This window comes from Rhinoderma darwinii, unplaced genomic scaffold (assembly GCF_050947455.1).
Source record: "Rhinoderma darwinii isolate aRhiDar2 unplaced genomic scaffold, aRhiDar2.hap1 Scaffold_506, whole genome shotgun sequence".
NCBI classification, from domain to species: domain Eukaryota; kingdom Metazoa; phylum Chordata; class Amphibia; order Anura; family Rhinodermatidae; genus Rhinoderma; species Rhinoderma darwinii.
In genome coordinates this window covers 39,133-58,295 of record NW_027464053.1, presented here as the reverse complement: position 1 = coordinate 58,295, position 19,163 = coordinate 39,133, and the positions used below count along the sequence as shown (strand labels likewise).

Here is a 19,163-nt window from a genome sequence, read left to right as displayed (position 1 = left end):
AAATAGCAACCTAACCCCAAACCCCTACCATTCTATCCCTAGCCCCAACCTCTAACTCCCTAACCCTATTCCTAACCCCCAACACTAGCCCCTATCCTCTAAACCATATCTCTTAACCACAACCCCATTCCTAACCCCCACCCCTTACACTCACACTATTCCTAACCGCCTAACACAATTCCTAACCCCAAACCATAATCCGATATCTAAATCCTAACCCCAACCCTACCCCTATTCCTAACCCCCAACCCTAACCTCAAAACTCTAACTCCCTAAACCTAACCTCCTAACTCCAACCCTTACCCCAACCCTACACCATCACCCTCACCTTAACCCTATTCATAACCCCTAGTTAACCTATTACTAACCCCTAACACTCTAACCCCCCTCACCCCATTCCTAACTCCAACCCTAGCACTATTCCTAAACCCTCAACCTAACTTCTAAACCATAGCCCGTAACTCCCTAACCACAACACTTACCACAACATTACCCCATCAACCTAACCCTATTCTGAACTCATTAATCCTAACCGAAACCCCTAACACCCTAACTCCTGGAAAAGCCTTAACCCCTCATTCCCTAACCCACTGACCGTATCCCTAATTCTAAACCAATCTCTAACCCTAAACTCCTAACCCCAACCCTACCCTAACCATTAACCTCTAAACTTATTCCATATCCGTATCCCCTTACTATAATCCCTATCCCAACTCCAACCTCATATATGGCCCCTTAACAACTAACCCTAACCCCCAGCCTAACCCTATTCCTACCCTCAACCCCAACCCTAACAACTAACCCCTAATCCTAACCGCCTAACCCAAACCCCTTTAAAATAGCACCCCAACCCCCTACCACTCTAACCCTAGCCCCAACCTCTAACTCCCTAACCCTATTCCTAACCCCCAACACTAGCCCATATCCTCTAAACCCTATCCCTTAACCACAATCCCATTCCTAACCCCCACCCCCTACACTCAAACTATTCCTAACCCAATTCCTAACCCCCAACCTTAACCCTTGATATCTAAATCCTAACCCCAACCCTACCCCCTTAACCCTATTCTTAATCCCCTAACACCAACCCCCTGACACCTAAATCCAACCCTAACACTCTCTCCCTAACACTATTTCTAACCACTAACCTCTAAACCCTAACACAAACCCTATCCCCTAATCCCCAAACAACTTAACCCTAGCACCCTAAACCCAACCCCCTAAACCTAACCCTTTAACCTTAACCCTATTCCTAACTCTACCCCCTAACCTCTAAAGCCTAACCCCTGACTCTATTCCTAATCCCTACCCCTAACCCCCTAACCACTAACCTTCACCCTATTCCTAAACCCAACTCTAACCTCAAAACCCTAACTCCCTAACCCTAACCGCCTAACCCCAACACTTACCCCAACCCTACACCATCACCCTTACCTTAACCCAATTCATAACCCCTAGCCCTTACCCCCTACCCTATTACTAACCCCTAATACTCTAACCCCCTCACCCCATTCGTAACCCCAACCCTATTCCTAACCCTCAACCTAACCTCTAAATCATAGCCCCAAACTCAATAACCACACTTACCCCAACCCTACCCCACCAACCTAACCGTATTAGAACCCCCGAATCCTAACTCAAACCCCTAACATCATAACCCTATTCCCAAGCCATTATGGCTCTGGCCAGGGATTTCACTCCTGGAAAAGCCCTAACCGTAACCCCTAATTCCCTAACCCACTAACCGTATCCATAATTCTAACCCTAAACTCCTAACCCCAACCCTAACAACCCAACCCTATCCCCAACCCTAACCTACTCACCCAAGCGCTTTACAGCATGCGCTCTGGCCAGGTACTCCTGTCTTGAGAAAGACCTTGACATCACTGTTCATTGATAGAGAGTTACATGAAGGGATTTGTAATGCGAGAATACCCGGCTAGAGGGTAGGCAACACTCTGGCTAGGGATTCCGCTCCTAGAGGGAGCCCCTGAGGTTACTGTCCACATAAAAAACAAGTAACATTAGGGGCTTTAAGATGCCGGAATCTCCAACCAAAGCATCAGCAATACCCTGGCCAGGGATTTCGCTTCTGGAAAATCCCTAACTCTAACCCTAGCCCCTAATGCTAACCCCCAAACCCTATCACCCTAATTCTAACTCACCCTAAATCCTAACCCTCTAACCTAACCTTAACCTTCCAACTTTAGTCCTAACCCCCAACCCTATCCCCTAACTTTAACCCAAACCCTAGCCCCCCCTAACCCTAAGAACTAAACCTAACCCCCAACACCCCAACCCTAATACTCTAACCGTTGACTCTATTAATACTCCTAATCCACTAACCTCTATACCCTAACCCCTAATCCTAACCCAAACCCCTAAACAATTAAACTCCAATTAACAATTAACTCCAACCCCTTAACCCTAGCACCCTAACCCTTTAACTATATTACTAACTCTAACCCCCAACCCTTACCCGTTACCATGTCGCCTAATTCTATACCTAATCCCAAAACATTAGCCAAAACCCTACCCACTAATGACTTTCTCTCACCTTATTGATAACCCCAAACCTAATCCTAACCCTCAACCCTAACATCAAAACACTAACTCCCTAACCTAAACGCCTAACCTCAACATTTACCCCCCTGAAAATCATAACACTATTCTTAATCCCAAAATCTAAACTCTAACCCTAGCCCCTCACTACAGCACTTACCTCAACCCTAACCCCTCACCCTATTCCTAAGCCCATAATACTAACCCCAACCCCTAACCCTATTCCTAACCAATTATGGTTCTGGCCGGGAATCTTGCTCTCGGAAAAGCGCTAACCCACTAACCCTACCCCTAGTTCTAACCCAAACTCTAATCCTAAACGCCTAACTACAACCCTAACCCCCATCCCTAACCCCTAAACTTTACTAACCCTATTCCAAACCCCCTAACCGTATCCCCTAACTCTAACCCGTTAATCCAAACTCCAACCCCCTAACCCTTTAGCCTTAACCCTATTCCTAACCTCCAACCCTAACCCCTAAAGCCTATTCCCTAACTCAGACCCTATTCCTAAAACCAAAACTACACCTAACCACTTACCCTCACACTATTCCTAACCCCCTAAACCTAACACCCCCAACCCCCTAAACCAAAAACCCTAACACTCTAACCCTAATCCCATAACTCAAACCCCTAACCCCTTAACCCTAGCCACCTAACCCCCTAAGTCTAACCCTATTTTTTACCCTAAGCCTCTAACCCTATTCTTAACCTTAACCCCAACCCTATTGCCTAACCTCAACCCCTAACTCCTTAAGCCAATCACCCAAACCCTATTCCCCTAACACTAACCCAAATTTATCCCCCTAACCCCAACCCCTAACACCTTCACTCCAACCCTATCCACTAATACTAACCCCCCTAATACAAACCCTAACACATAACGTTAACTCCTTAACTTTCTAACCCTAACCTGCTAACCCTAACTGCAACCCTGTAACCCTACCCCCTAACCTTCGCCCTAAAACCATAACCCCCTAAACCTAAGCCCAACCATAACACTCTCACCCTATTCCTAAACCCTAACCTCTAAACTCTAACACAAACCATACCCCCTAATCCCCAAACCCTAACCCTAGCACCCTAGCCCTCAACCCCCTAACCCTTTTACCTCAAACGTATTCCTAACTCTAACCCCCAACTCTAATTTATAACCCTACCCCAACCCCTATCCAAAACCCTACCCCCTAACCACATACCCTCACCCTATTCCTAACCCCCACTCCTAACCTAAAAACCCTAACTCTAACTCATTAACCCCTCACCTTAACCTTTTCATAACCCCTAGCCCTAACCCCCTACCCTATTCCTAAACCCTAACACTCTAACCCCTTCGCCTCATTCCATACCCCAACCCTATTCCAAACCCCCCAAACCTAATCTCTAAACCCTAGCCCCTAACTCCCTAAATTCCACCCCATCTTTTCACTCTAACCCTATTCCTAACCCTAACCCCAAACGCTAACATCCTAACCCCCTAACCCTATTCCTAACCCATTATGGCTCTGGCTGGGGATTTCGCTCCTGGAGGAGCCCTAACTCCTAACCCGAATTCCATCCTGAATTCTAATCCAAACGCTAACCCTAAACCACTAATCCTAACCCCCAACCACTAGCCTCTAAACCCTAACCCTATTCCTAACCCCCTAAACCTTTGCCCAAACCCTAACATCTAACCCTACCCCTAACCCAACATCTTAACTATAAACCTAACCCATCCCCTAAGCATAATCCCCTAACCCCAACCCCTTAGCCCTAACATCCTAACCCATACCCCAACGTCCTAACACTCTAACCCTAACCCCAACCTCTAACCCCTAACCTTTAAAAATATTCCTAACCCCGACCCTGAACTCTAAACCCTATCTGCTAACGCCAACCCTTTTACTAACCCCCTAACCCAAACCCTACCCCCTTACTCTATTCTTAACCCCAACCCTAACACCATCACAAATCGCTTTACAGCAAGGGCTCTGTCCAGGGACTCCTGGGACTGTCTTGAGGAAGACCTTGACATCCCTGTTCATATATGGAGAGTGACATTAAGGGATTTGTAATGCGAGCATCCCCGGCCAGAGCGTAGTCAACACTCTGGCCGGGGATTCCTCTCCAAGAGGGAGCCCCTGATGTCGCAGTCCATATATAAACAGTAACATTAGGGGCTTTAAGATGCCGGAATCCCTAACCAGAGCGTCAGGAAAAGCCCTAATTCTATCCCTTAACTCTAACCATAGCCCCTAACCCCTTAACCCAAACTCTAACACCCCAACCCTAACCACACAAACCTCTAAACCCTAACAACTAACCCTATCCCCTAACCCACTAAACCTTACCACTTAACCCTAGCACCCTAACCCCATAATTCTTACCCTAACTCTTACCCTAAATCCCAACCCTGATCTTCTAACCCTAACCACTAACCCTATTCCTACCCCTAATCCCCAACCCTAACTGCTAAACCCTAACCCTTATCCTAACCCCTTTAAAATTGCACCCCAACCCCCTAACACTGTAACCCTAACCATATTCCTAATCCCCAACCAAAGCCCCTAACCTCTAAATCCTAACACCAACCCTATTCCTAACGCTAACAACTAACCTCTAAACCCTAACGCTATCCCCTAACCCTAGCATCCTAACTCCAACTCCCTAACCCCCACCCCTTAACCCTAACACCCTACCCATTTAAACTTAACCATATTCCTAACCCTAACCCGCAACCATAGCCCCTAACCTCTAAACCCTATCCCTTAACCCCAAACCTATTCCTAACCCCAACCCACTACCCTCACCGTATTCCTAACCCTTTTCGAACCTTAACCCCTAACCCCAACCCTACACCGATTCTAACCCTGTTCCTAACCCCAACTCCTAACATTCTAATTTTCTAACCCGCTAACCCAAAACCTAACCCCAACCCCTAACCCCAATCCTACCCCAACCCTTGCCCTAACCCTATTTCTAACACTATCCTCTAAACCCTAACACAAACCCTAATCCCCCAAACCTAACCCCTTAACCCTAGCACCCTAACCCCTTAACCCTTTTACCTTAACTCTAACTCCAACCCTAAACCTAACCCTATTCCTGACCCTAACCACTAAACTCTAAATCCTAATCCTATCCCCCAATCCTAACCCCTAAACCTAGAACCCAAACCCCTTAACCCAAGCACCCTAAGCCCCTAACCCTAACACTATTCCTAACCCCCTAACTATAACCCCAACCCTAACTCAAACCACCTCACCGTAACCCCAACTCTAACCCTCTATCCCCTAACCGAGAGCTTTACAGCAAGCACTCTGGCGGTGGACTCCTTCCTGGCTTGAGAAAGAACTTGACGTCAGTATTCATATATGGAGTGTGGCGTCAAGGGCTTTGTAATGCGAGAATCCAAGGCAATGCTCTGGCCGGGTATTCCGCTCTTGAAAAAACCGTATCCCCTAAATCCCAACCCCTTAACACTAATGCCTAACCCCCTAACCAAGCGCTTTGCAGCAAATGGTCATGTCGAGGACTCCTCTCTTGAGAAAGACATTTATGTCACTGTCCATATATAAACAGCAATGTTGGGGACTTTAAGGCTATGTTCACACAGGGTATTTTGCCGAGTTTTTTGACGCAAAACTCGTCAAAAATGGCCCGAGAACGCCTCCCATTGATTTCAATGGGAGGCGTCGGCGTCTTTTTCCCGCGAGCAGTAAAACTGCCTCGCGGGAAAAAGAAGCGTCATGCCCTATCTTCGGGCGCTTCTGCCTCTGACCTCCCATTGACTTCAATGGGAGGCAGGAGAAAGCGTATTTCTCGCTGTGTTATGCCCGCGGCGCTCAATGGCCGCGGGTGAAAAACGGCGCGATAATTGCCGCGAAAATCGGCGTGCAGGGAGAGGAATATCTGCCTCAAAGTTCCAAACGGAATTTTGAGGCAGATATTCCTCCCCCAAAATACTCCGTGTGAACATAGCCTTAGATGCCGGAAATTTCAGCCAGAGCATCGGAAAATGCTCTGGCTGGGGATTCCACTTCTGGAAAAGCTGTAACCCTAAACCTAACCCTATAACACTAACCCTCTAACCCTAACATCTACCCTCTAAACCCCTAACGCCCTAAACCCTTACCCTAACCCTCTAACACCCTAACTCCAACCCTAACCCGCTAACCTCCTAACCCTCTTACTCCCTAAACCCATAACCAAGTTCTTTACAGAAAGCGCTCTCGCTTAATATATCCACCTCTGCTTCAGAGGATTAGCAGGCCTGTGTCTGCTGTCATGCAGTGATGACATGATAACTACCTACACATGATTGCTATAGCCAGTCACTGGCCTCAGCATTGACGCAGCGGTCACGTGCGTGAAGCTGAAATTTCATCACTTCAGGACAGCTAAAATGAGTGGCGAGACCACAGGAGCGGCAGGGATATACCAGGTGAATAATGTTTCCTCGTGTGTAATGGGTAAATGTATTTGTGTAATGTGCATGTGTGCGTGTGTGTATAATGTCGATATATGTTTGTGTGTAGAGTGTAATGTGGATATATGTGTTTGTATGGTGTGGATATATGTATGTGCTTAATTTGAATATATGTAAATGTATCTGTGTAATGTATTTATATGTACGTGTGTGTGTGTGTGTGTGTGTGTGTGTGTGTGTGTGTAGGTGTGTGTGTGTATGGAAGTATGTATGTGTGTGTGTGTGTGTGTGTGTGTGTATGGAAGTATGTAGGTGTGTGTGTATGGAAGTAGGTGTGTGTGTGTGTGTGTGTGTGTATGGAAGTATGTAGGTGTGTGTGTGTATGGAAGTATGTAGGTGTGTGTGTGTGTGTATGGGGGGGTGTATGTGTGTGTGTATGGAAGTATGTATGTGTGTGTGTGTATGGAAGTATGTATGTGTGTGTGTGTATGTATGTGTGTGTATGTCGTGTGTGTATGTCGTGTGTGTGTGTCGTGTGTGTATGGAAGTATGTAGGTGTGTGTGTGTGTGTGTGTGTGTGTGTATGGAAGTATGTAGGCGTGTGTATGGAAGTATGTAGGTGTGTGTGTATGGAAGTATGTAGGTGTGTGCATGTATGGAAGTATGTAGGTGTGTGTGTGTGTGTGTGTGTGTGTGTGTGTGGGTGTGTGTGTATGGGGGTGTGTGTGTGGGGGTGTGTGTATATGTGTGTGTGTATGGAAGTATGTATGTGTGTGTGTGTATGGAAGTATGTATGTGTGTATGGAAGTATGTATGTGTGTGTGTGGGTGTATGTCGTGTGTGTGTCGTGTGTGTATGGAAGTATGTAGGTGTGTGTGTATGGAAGTATGTAGGTGTGTGTGTATGGAAGTATGTAGGTGTGTGTGTGTATGGGGGTGTGTGTGGGTATGGGGGTGTGTATGGGGATGTGTGTGTGTGTGTGTGTGTGTGTATGTATGTATATGCGTATGGAAGTATGTAGGTGTGTGTATGGAAGTATGTAGGTGTGTGTGTGTGTGTGTATGGAAGTATGTAGGTGTGTGTGTGTATGGGGGTGTGTATGGGTGTGTGTGTGTGTATGGGGGTGTGTGTGTGTGTATGTGTGTGTGTATGGAAGTATGTATGTGTGTGTGTGTATGTGTGTGTGTGTATGTATGTGTGTGTGTGTGTGTATGTCGTGTGTGTGTGTCGTGTGTATGGAAGTATGTAGGTGTGTGTATATGGAAGTATGTAGGTGTGTGTATGGAAGTATGTAGGTGTGTGTGCGTGTATGGAAGTATGTAGGTGTGTGTGTATGGAAGTGTGTGTGTGTGTGTGTGTGTGTGTGTGTGTGTGTGTGTATGGGGGTGTGTATGGGGGTGCGTATGTGTATATGGAAGTATGTATGTGTGTGTGTATGTATGTGTGTGTATATCGTGTGTGTGTGTGTGTATGGAAGTATGTAGGTGTGTGTATGGAAGTATGTAGGTGTGTGTGTATGGAAGTGTGTGTGTGTGTGTGTGTGTGTGTGTGTATGGAAGTGTGTGTGTGTGTATGGAAGTGTGTGTGTGTATGGGGGTGTGTGTGTGTGTATGGGGGGGTGTATGGGAGGGGGTGGGTGTGTGTGTGTGTGTGTTTTTTTGTGTGTGTGTGTGAGTGTGTGTGTGTGTGTGTGTGTGTGTGTGTGTGTGTGATCTTTAAAGACTAATGCTGCCCCTTCAGATTTGTATTTTTTATAAGTCCTCTTATCTTGTCATTTATTGTCTTTTTAACATTAGAAGCAAGCTTTTTCTAGTTTCATTTTAGGTTTTTTTAATACTTGTTACTGATAGGGTTATATTTTACAGTGTAATTACTTAAAGTACATGTAAAGCATTCCCATGTAGTGTCTGTATATTTATTTGACAATAGTTGCCCCCAGTCTATTTCCTGCTGCGCAGCCCTCAACCGGGAGAAATTGGCCTTTTTAATATGCAGTCAGTGTTTTACCCTCCCAGCCTGTTTGCTTTTAAGGTTTTGTTCATGTGGAGTTTTTTGCAGGCAAAAAATTCTGCCTGGAAAAATCAGCTCCGCCTTTTTTTAAGTGTTTTTTTACCACACACGTTTTTTGACACAGTTTTTGATGCGTTTTCCTACGTGGTTCTTTATGCCCATTTTAAAGCGTTATTTTTATCTCCTTCTTCAACAGGCAAAGGAAAAAAAAAAACGCAAGCATTTTTTTTTTGCCTAAAACCGCTTAAAAACGCGTCAAAAACGGTTGCGGCCGTTCACAGCATTTTTCCGTCTCTCATTGATTTCAATAGGGTTTTTTGAGGCGGAAAACAAATCTAGAAAGGTCATATCACATACGTAGTGGAACCATTATACCCTCATGTTTTCTCCTTCTTTAGTAGCGTACAACTCAAGTGCCAACTTCCATTACATGATAGTGTCTCAACAGGACTCTTTCTACAATAGATCTGGGGGTCGGCCAGTGAATACTTTTTCTCTATGTTCAGCTTAACAACAATACCAATGATGATGATGATAATATCCCTGCCTCTTTTCTATAGTAGTCTCAGTACATGTTTTAATATGATATCATTGATAAATGAATAATGAATTGAGTATTTCTCTAGCTGTGACCATCTCATGACTATCACCACATATGGAGCATCCTGCGCACTGACAATTACTAAGCCTCTCCATATTTCTCAGCATTTTCTGCTCCTTTACCCTGCGATCATATAGTCAGAAGTAACATATAAGTTCTCTCCTCACTGTTCAGACGTCATGGGTTTTCTGCTAGGATGGACACACCAGTATTTACAATGTGTCTCTTCTTCTAGATGTTTGTAGGAATGTTCTTGTAGCCAGGATCTCCTTCTCTGTGCTGGTTGGTGTCTTCTAGATGTTGAAGGTGGTCATCTTCTAGGTATATGCAGCAATCTTCTAGCTGCTAACTGGGGTCTACGTGTTGTCAGGACTCTTTAAAATCTCAAAGACTGGGATAAAGATCTCCTGAAAAAAAAACAAGAAAAATATTTTGAGACAAAAAACTACAAATATATAACCTACAAAGAAATTGATGCGACCAAAAAAAGTGTAGAACATGGAAAAAATCTTTATTGGAATAACAATGAAAAGCTACATGTCAATACAATTAAATTAAAAAGACTCCACAAGACTCTACAGAAGAAAAGGACAGCTCATTGTGTGACTCACAAAGAAAATAATAATTAGATAAGACCCCATGGCTGCACAGACCTGCGTAATGTAGGTCATATAGAAATACCAAATGGTATGGAATAAACAACTATACAGTGCAAAAAAGCAGTCAGCGCATAAGTAAGAGCAAAAATGAATCAACTATTAACCAAGTATGGAGGGATATAACATACCCATAATAAGGTTGTTCAGGAGCACCAACACAGGGAGTGCCCACCCAGACGCACGTTTCAGCGCTAAATGTCTTCATCAGGGGGTGGCGCTGATAGTACACACAGTATTTAAATGAACGCTAGCCAATGGTGCTTAAATATATCCAGGTGATATATATATATATATATGCCCATAAATCAGATCAGTGCACTCACTGTTTACTATTGGTGGCAATATGTGGTCGAGTACATGGCCGGACTCCAGAAACGGCAACAACGAGACACTGGGGCGGAAACACATCAGCGCGTCACCTGACGCGGTCACGTGTGTCAGCAACCCAGCGTGTCATGGGTGATGAATCGGAGGCCGGTCAATCACAACCAATCAGAATGCAACCAGTGATTGAATGCATGAAAAAGCATTCAGAAGGATATTAACCCTGTACGGGCAGTCCAATAGCGATACACTTCATGTCTGCAAGTCTAAACCCAAAATACAGAGAGACAAGATAGTTATACAGATATATTGCACATGTATCATACAAATACATATAAATATATGGCCACAAAGTGATGTGTGATGAAGAGTGTCAACGTGTAGGGAGTAATCAAGTGTGGAACATTATTATCAATTATAATGTGTGAAAAAAGACCAATATATACGTGCCAAAAGGAATAATCCAGTGCACAACCTGAACATAGTAGGGAAGTGACAGGTAAGAAATGATATTAAACACAATAAAGTGTTGTTTATATAGAACATGTGTAAGTAAAAGAGTGAAAAGGTAATAAATGTATGGTGACAAAATAAAAGAAATAAAAAACGAAAAATAAAAAATAGTGTGAATAGGCGTGTGCGATGAAAAAAGAAGAAAAAAACAACGTGTGTATTATGCATCAAAAAATAAAATGGACTACAAGTGCCATGCACAAAGCAGATTTTAGTTACATGTCGATATATCTAATACAACAAGCCTCAAAGGTGCAGAATATAATATGCAGTGATCTGCAGACAGAGCCCGCTTTTCTATTGTTTGTGAAGATCATCAGAAGTAGGAAATCATTGCTGAGGATGAAGATCATGACAACCCGAAAATTGCACAGTTGACATAGTCAACACAGGCAGCGTAAACCATATATATCTAATCTGTATACATAAATAAAGAAATGTCGATTAAAATCAAAATAAGAACATAAAATCAAAAATACCCCACTAAAAGCTTTGGTAGCAGTCAGAGAAATGCAGCAACACCAATGTTCTCATTGACACCCCTCGGTGTGTTGTCTTAAGCCTCCATATCCACCTGCATTCTGATTGCAAAAGCCTCTTTTTACATCTCGTCCTCGCATATCAGTATTGATGTGATCTATTCCCTTCACTCTCACAAGTCTAGAGTTACACGCATGATGTAGGTGAAAATGTTGTGGAATCGTCTTCAGCTGTTCCATATACTCTACTGGTTTGGCATTTTCAATGTCTCTAACATGTTCTCTTACGAGAAAGCGCAATTCTCGGGTTCCCATGCCAATATACATTTTAGGGCAAGGGTAAGTTGCATGATAGATCACACCTGTAGTGCCACATGTAATTGGCCATGTGATCTTAACATTTTTCAACCCACTTGAGTCAACAAAACCTTGAGAGCGTTCAATATTAGGGCAACTAATACAGTCGCCGCAAGGGTTACAACCCCACTTAGGACCAATCTTTCCAAAACATTTACCCGGTTTTTCCACTGTTCGGTAACTGTGAACTATTGCGTCACGTAAAGAACGCACTCTACATGGTGCAACAGCAAGATAATTTGGTAGTACTTTCTGTAGAATTGGATCATTGAGGAGCATCGGCCAAAATGTGTTTGAGGTGTCCCTCATTTCTGACCAAATGATACGTGTTCGTAAATCTTACCTTAGGAGAAATTCCTTATTTTTAGTTACAGTTTGTAATAGCTGTGCACGAGGGGGAGCTGTGCATGTGGTCGTCAATGGGCTTTATTAACATTGCGGCGGCTGCAGCCCTGTTGAGCAAGTCTCTTTCTTAACTCAGTCGTGCGGAATTTCAAATCTTCATGAGTTGAACAAATTTTCTTAACACGCATTAATCGTCCAGTTGGTATAGCTTCGACGGTGTGGCGAGGATGTGAAGACGTTGCGTGAAGAAATGAGTTTGTTGATGTCTCTTTACGATGCAAATCTGTCTGGAGACAACCATTATGGTTCCTTTTAGTTAGTATGTCCAAAAAATCTATCTCAACGTGATTCCACTTGCATGTTAATTTAATGTTACGTGTATTATAGTTAAATACACTGATGAATTCCATTAATTCATCCGAAGTCCCCTGCCAGATCATGAAGATGTCATCAATGAACGGGCCCAGAAAAGGAGCTGGTTCATTGATATCTCATGATCTGGCAGGAATAGGTCCCTCTCCCACAGCCCCAGGAACAGGTTGGCGTATGAGGGTGCACAGGCTGCCCCCATTGCCGTGCCCTGGAGTTGCAGGTAGAAGGACCCATTGAACGTGATAAAAATTGTGTTTGAGAACAATGTCCGATAGGGTGAGCAACAACTCTGAAAAGTCTTTCCTATATTGCTCATATGCAAAAAGGTGGCCACTGCATGCAACCCATCCGAATGCTGGATGCCGATATATAGTGACTCAATGTCACAAGTTACCAAAATATGTCTGTCATCTAAATGAATCTCTTCAATTTTCAACAACAAATCTGCGGAGTCGCACAGATACGAAGGTAGACATTCCACTAATGGTTTTAAATGGTGGTCGACCCATCCGCACACCTTCTGAGTTAACCCCCCGGTACACAATATAATTGGCCTACCTGGAGGGTCCTTATGAATTTTGGGTAGTAGAAAAGGCGTCTGTATTGTTGGCTCAGTCACAATCAGTGCCTCCATTAGGGACTTGGAGAGGACTCCGGCATCCATACCATCTTGTAGAATGTGGATCATCTTTGATCTAAAGGATAATAAAGAATTGTATGTTAACCTTCTACAACAAGTGGAGTTTTTTTTTATTTAGTTTTTTTTTAAATTGATGTATTTTTTATTTTTCCAAACATAACAAACAAGCGAACAACAATTCAACAATATTTCCCATGCCAATAGCATCTCTGAACACATATCATTATTTTGCATATTATATAATCTACAATTTGTATAAATTACTTCAAATGATCCTAGTTGGAGCGAGGACAGAATTAGAGATTTTAGCCCAAAGACAAATTGAAAAAGTGTCAATATTCATAGGAGATGAAACACACTAAATAAACCATAAAGAAGGGGGAAGGGAAGTATAGAGGGGGAGGGGGAAGAGGATGGACACGTGTATCCCCATCGTTACCGCGATTCAATACAGATATTTAAGGAATCAGATCATGATTGGTGTCACACCAGACAGCTGATGCTCCAGATACCAAGTTGTGGAGACAAAGCATGCAATCAGTTTTTGTTTTATATGAAGTGGTAAGAGAGGTATAAAATTCTCCCACAACTTAAAAAAGGCTTCAGTTTTGTGCTCTTTTCGATGGGAGGTTTCCACCCAATCCATTCGGAAAAGATAAGATATATTTTCTAGGGAAATACGATGTGTGGGGGGTGTATTATTTATCCAAACCTGGAGAATGGCCTTCCTAGCAGCCGCAGAGACATAGTATAACAGCTGTTTGTGATGTTTCGGGATAAAGAGCATGGAAGGTGGCAGTATCCCAAAGAGACCCCATTTTGGGTTGAGGGGCATGGTATGGACAGGGTGTTCGACACAAAATATTGTATCTTTCGCCAAAAGTCAACAATAGTTGGGTATAACCAGAGACAATGTAATTGCGGTGCTCCACACTTTAAACACGAATGGTCAGAGGAGTTACCCATGAGAAAGCCCCTATAAGGGGACACGTCAGCCCTATGGGCTATTGTAAAATATATCTCCCAGGACATATCTGATGGGAGGTATTTGGCAGCCATAGTTACAGATGATAGGACATCGTCATGAGTTGTTTGATCTAAGTGGTCAACCCAGTAAGATACGCCTGATCTCGATTTAGTGTAGTCCAATGGCTGTCTTAAAACGTTATAATAGGTAGTGATTAGTCTTTTTCGGCATTGATGAAATGGAGTTAAGTGACAGAAGAAGTCATCCCAGTCTTGGTCTTGTAAGTGTCTAATGACCTTATGAGCATAGCTACAGGCCTGCATGTAATAAAATGGGTGTTGGCCCAAAAAAATCATATTGTATACGTAGTTCATTAAATGAGTATGGACGACGAGTGAGCATGTTAGTTATCTGATTAATACATGTCAACCCCTCCCCCCCAACCCATCCACGAAAAACCACATGGGGTTTAGCATTTTGGAAGTCAAAGTTATGGACCCAAGGAAGAAGTAGGAAAAATCTAGGGTTTAAACCTAAGTGTTGCCTGACCTTGGTCCATGTTTCCAGGAGGACATGACTAGGGGGTTAGCCCGTTCATCAGGTGATAGAGCCGAGTATGGAGTGTGTAAGAGGCATGTTAAGGAAATGGGTTTTGAAAATTGTTGGTCCAATGTAGAATCAGAAAAGCAGGAGCTGCCAGTTATCCAATCTCCAATCACTCGTAGTTGAGCTGCCATATTGTATAAGTGAATCTGTGGAAAATGAATCCCTCCATTTTCATGATGTTGCTGCAATATGCATAGGCTCACTCTTGGTCTCTTTTGCCTAACATCAACTGGTCTCAAGTATATAGGCAAGGATTGTAGTAAGTATAACAATTTAGGGAAGACAACCATTTTTAATAGATTAGCCCTACCTAAAAATGATAGAGTAAAGGTAAAGTGCCTCCAAGCCATGAGTTGGGATTCCAAATATGCAATAATGGGATTAAGGTTTCGTTGATATAAATTTGATCGTTGTCTCATGATGCGTACCCCCAAATAGGGAACTTAATCAGAGTTCCATTTAAATGCATGCTTCGAAGACCAGAGTGGCCTGGAGGGACCCTTAAGAATTAGGGCTTCTGATTTTTGTAGATTGATCTTGAAACCTGACAGGGCACCATAAATTGGGATATCCTGGAGGATTGGTTGTAAAGTAGAGGCAGGGTTAGATATGAAGAACAAAATATAATCTGCAAATGCCGATAGTTTAATTTGAGAATCTCCAATTTGTATGCCTTGAAAACATGCTAGGGACTGGAGATGACGGAGAAGTGGATCTAGGGATAAATGAAACAGTAACGGTGAGAGAGGGCATCCCTGACACGTACCCCTGAAAATTGAGATAGGAGGGGAGTTAAGCCCATTGATGGTAAGGGATGTGGTAGAGCAGGCCTGTGAGCGTGAAAGGAATGTTAGAAAGCGGTCCCCGAAGGCCCGGGACTGCAACACCGCTGTGAGAAATGGCCATGATAAAGAGTCAAACGCCTTTTCCGCGTCAAGTCCCAGCAGCATGGTCACTGGGGAGGAGGGGTCTAGTGCAGACACCGTGGCTGCTACAACCTGACGGATACCTTTAGTGGAATGTCTATTCCTTAAGAAACCCAGTTGGGTTGGGGCAATGATCAGTCCAAACATGGTTTGGAGGCGGTCGGCCAAAATCTTTGTTAGGAGCTTATAGTCTTGGTTTAAAAGGGAATTCGGACGATATGAGGAAAGGAGGGTTGGATCCCTGTCAGGTTTGGGAAGCAATATGGTCCTGGACGCATGAAAGTTAGGCAGGTCAATCTCCCCACTAAATATGGCTTGTATGGTCCTCGTCAATGTCGGTACAATATCTGGCAAAAGTTTGTAGTATTCAGCCGATAGGCCGTCAGGAACCGGCGTTTTATTATTGTGTAGCTTAGAGATTGCTAAAGCAACCTCCGCCTCCGTGATATCATTATTTAAAAAGTGGAGTTTTTTCAATTGGCGATTTGCTTCATAAATATACATCTGGCGTGGCCAAAATACCACATTTCTGCCTTTATCGGCAGGTTTTACTACCACATCATGCCATGATTTAATCCTCTCCAAGCTCTCTCTCTCTCTCTCTCTCTCTCTCTCTCTCTCTCTCTCTCTGAACTCGACAGATTGTCATTCTTAATTTTCCTTGGAATGTTTTGCTAATCTTCAGGGACTAATTTGACAAAAAAATCTACTGCGGGGCAAATAGACAACGGGGGGATTTTGTAGATTTGGTTCTAATACAGATATGAATCTTACCTTCTGATATTCCCCCTTCTTGGTGAAAGAGTTTCTCAAATATTCGCAATGTTTCTCGTTCCTCAACTGTGACAAATAAATCGCCTTCCTCTTTAAAATACCATTTCTTAAAGATCAAAGATTGTGCAAAAAATTGCAGATCTTTTACTGCTGAGAAAAGATCAAAACAGGAGGCGGGAGAAAAGGTCAAGACTTTGTCCAACAGTGTGATGTCACCTATAGATAATTGATGCATAGAAATGTTAATTACCTTCTTGTGATGTCTTGGATTTTGTTCCAATCCCTTATTCATTTTTCTCCTACTGTTGGATGACGATTTTAGTTCCGTTTTCTTTTGTATCTTGGTAAGTCACGTGTAGACCTCACGCTACTACATAATGTCATATCATGGTGACCGCTCTGTGATGACAAAGATCACATAGAAGAGGAAAGACTCAGTGATTCACCATTTTGTCTCCGATTCCATCAATATATTTTCTTCTGTTGAAAATCATTATTATCACATATCAATTTCTTTGTTTTTCTGCTCTCCATTTCTTTTCTCCAGACGAGGCATTGTTGATCCAATTGTGTTTTAAATGTTTCTAAGTTCTCTTTGGACATCTCTGCTTTTCATTTTTGCTGGAACTTTTCCAGCTCGTTATCCCTGTTTTCTAATGATGTGTTATTGAGTCCAATAAGAAGCTCCATCACTTTAAATGAACACGCACTGCAGTTCTCCTCCCATTTAGATGGAAAATTCACATCTTCAGTTGGAAATGATGGGAAAACTTGTATGCGTAACCCCCTCGGTATGAGGTTCCGTTGGAGATAATTTGCTAGGAATGCTCGGTTCCACCAAACTTTCATTCTTTTATTTACAAGGCTTTTGAAGGAGTTCTGTGGCTCCCTAATATTTCTCTGACTGCCAACACCTGTGGCTGTGGAGTCATCTTTAACCAGCCATGACTGTTCTCTGGCTCTAAAATCCATAGTTGGGTTTCTGGCACTATCTGTAAAAACACAGAAAACAAACTGATAAATAATCCAAAAAGACAGCGAGGATCTGAAATCCCAAATGCAGGTGCACAGCCTTTATTACTAGTAAGGGGGGATCCTAGGGTGAAGTCCTGAGCACATCTATATATATATAGAAGATAGAAATTCGAGGCACTCACCGCTGTTTCTGTAAATTCCGACAATGTCATCAAGAAGTGACCAGGAAGCAGCATGAGCACAAAAAGCTATAACTGGGTTTGGGGGCAGCGGCGGATCATCGTTAGGAAGGCTCGGGCAGCCAACCAAGGCTCCCAGGGGGCCCATGGCTGCCAAGCCCATAACATTTATTGGCTGGGCTGCACGGGCCCCCTCAAGCCCATTGGCGCCTAGAACTGGAGGGGCCCCGATGCTAGCGACAGCCACATTCACTTGTATCTGCATCCTCAGGACGCAGATATGAATTAATGATATAGGCTTCAGGCCAAGTTAGGACTGCAGCCTATAAGGTGCTGGGAAGACTCCCTGGGCAGGCCGCCGTGATGACGTAACTGCATCACGCTGATATGAGCATGCGTTCTGCCTGGAGACAGTGCAGCGCACCGTCCGTCGCGGGAACGGGGCAAGGTAAGTACAATGTTTTGTTTTGGAGGCAATATATGTGGCAATATACAGGGCAGTGATTGCTGTGTAGCACTACATACAAGGGGAGGGGGGATATGTGGCACTATATACAAGGGGAGAGGGGGCTGTGTGGCACTATATACAAGGGGAGGGGGGATGTGTGTGAAGCTATCTACAGGGGCTGTGTGTGTGATGCTATCTACAGGGGCTGTGTGTGTGGTGCTATCGACAGGGGCTGTGTGTGGCGCTTTCTACGGGGGCTGTGTGTGTGGTGCTTTACTTTACCTTCTGTGAGTCACTAGATTTATAGAGAATCTGTCTCCTCTCCTGACATGTTTTTTATAGGAAATCCTTGTCTTTCACAAAATATCTTTGTGCAGTCCAGGACTGATAGACAATTGCGTGTTACCATTCCCCTTGTCAGGAGGATGTGTCCCTGCACAGTGTGATACTGTCAGTATGTAGGGACGCAGCCCTTTGACAAGGGGAATCGTAACATCCATCTGTTAATGCTTGCACAAAAAGGTAGTGGCAGGGCGGCGGAGGAGTAGGGGGGCCCCATGTTTGGGTAACAGCCCAGGGCCTATGGCCTACTTAATCCGCCACTGTTTAGGGGGCCTCGTTCTGGAGATAGGCGCCGGTCACAGAGGTGGGACTCCCATCTATCTGACATTTATGACATATCCTGTGGAGATGTCATAAATGTCCTTCATGGGAAAACCCATTGAAGGGGATAGACAAATCTTACCTGTCCATACAGAAGTGACATTAATACATTGGGAGGAGCTTTCAGTTGCCGGTTAGTTGTCCGTTCTACGATGGTTGGAAACCGAACAGTTTCTATGGCGATGACGTAACATGGGAGCCCTGCATGTTGTCCAGTGGGAGCGGAGTCTGTTTAGAAAGAGAGAAATCCAATATTTATTATAATATTACAGGAAAAGGTATAGTAGGGGATAATGTTTTATCCATAGCACCTTAAAAATCCTGATTAGAGAGCGGACCCTGTCCCATATAT

General features: G+C 43.8%; 1 long non-coding RNA gene across 1 annotated transcript; it reads right to left on the bottom strand.

Moving 5' to 3' along the window:
- Positions 1-8,643: 8,643 nt before the first annotated feature.
- On the bottom strand, positions 8,644-16,783 carry LOC142720736 (uncharacterized). The gene is made up of 4 exons (XR_012873504.1): positions 16,547-16,783; positions 13,192-13,328; positions 12,260-12,548; positions 8,644-9,991 (listed from the first exon to the last, which is right to left on the bottom strand). It is a non-coding gene; the product is annotated as an uncharacterized LOC142720736 (long non-coding RNA).
- Positions 16,784-19,163: the final 2,380 nt, after the last annotated feature.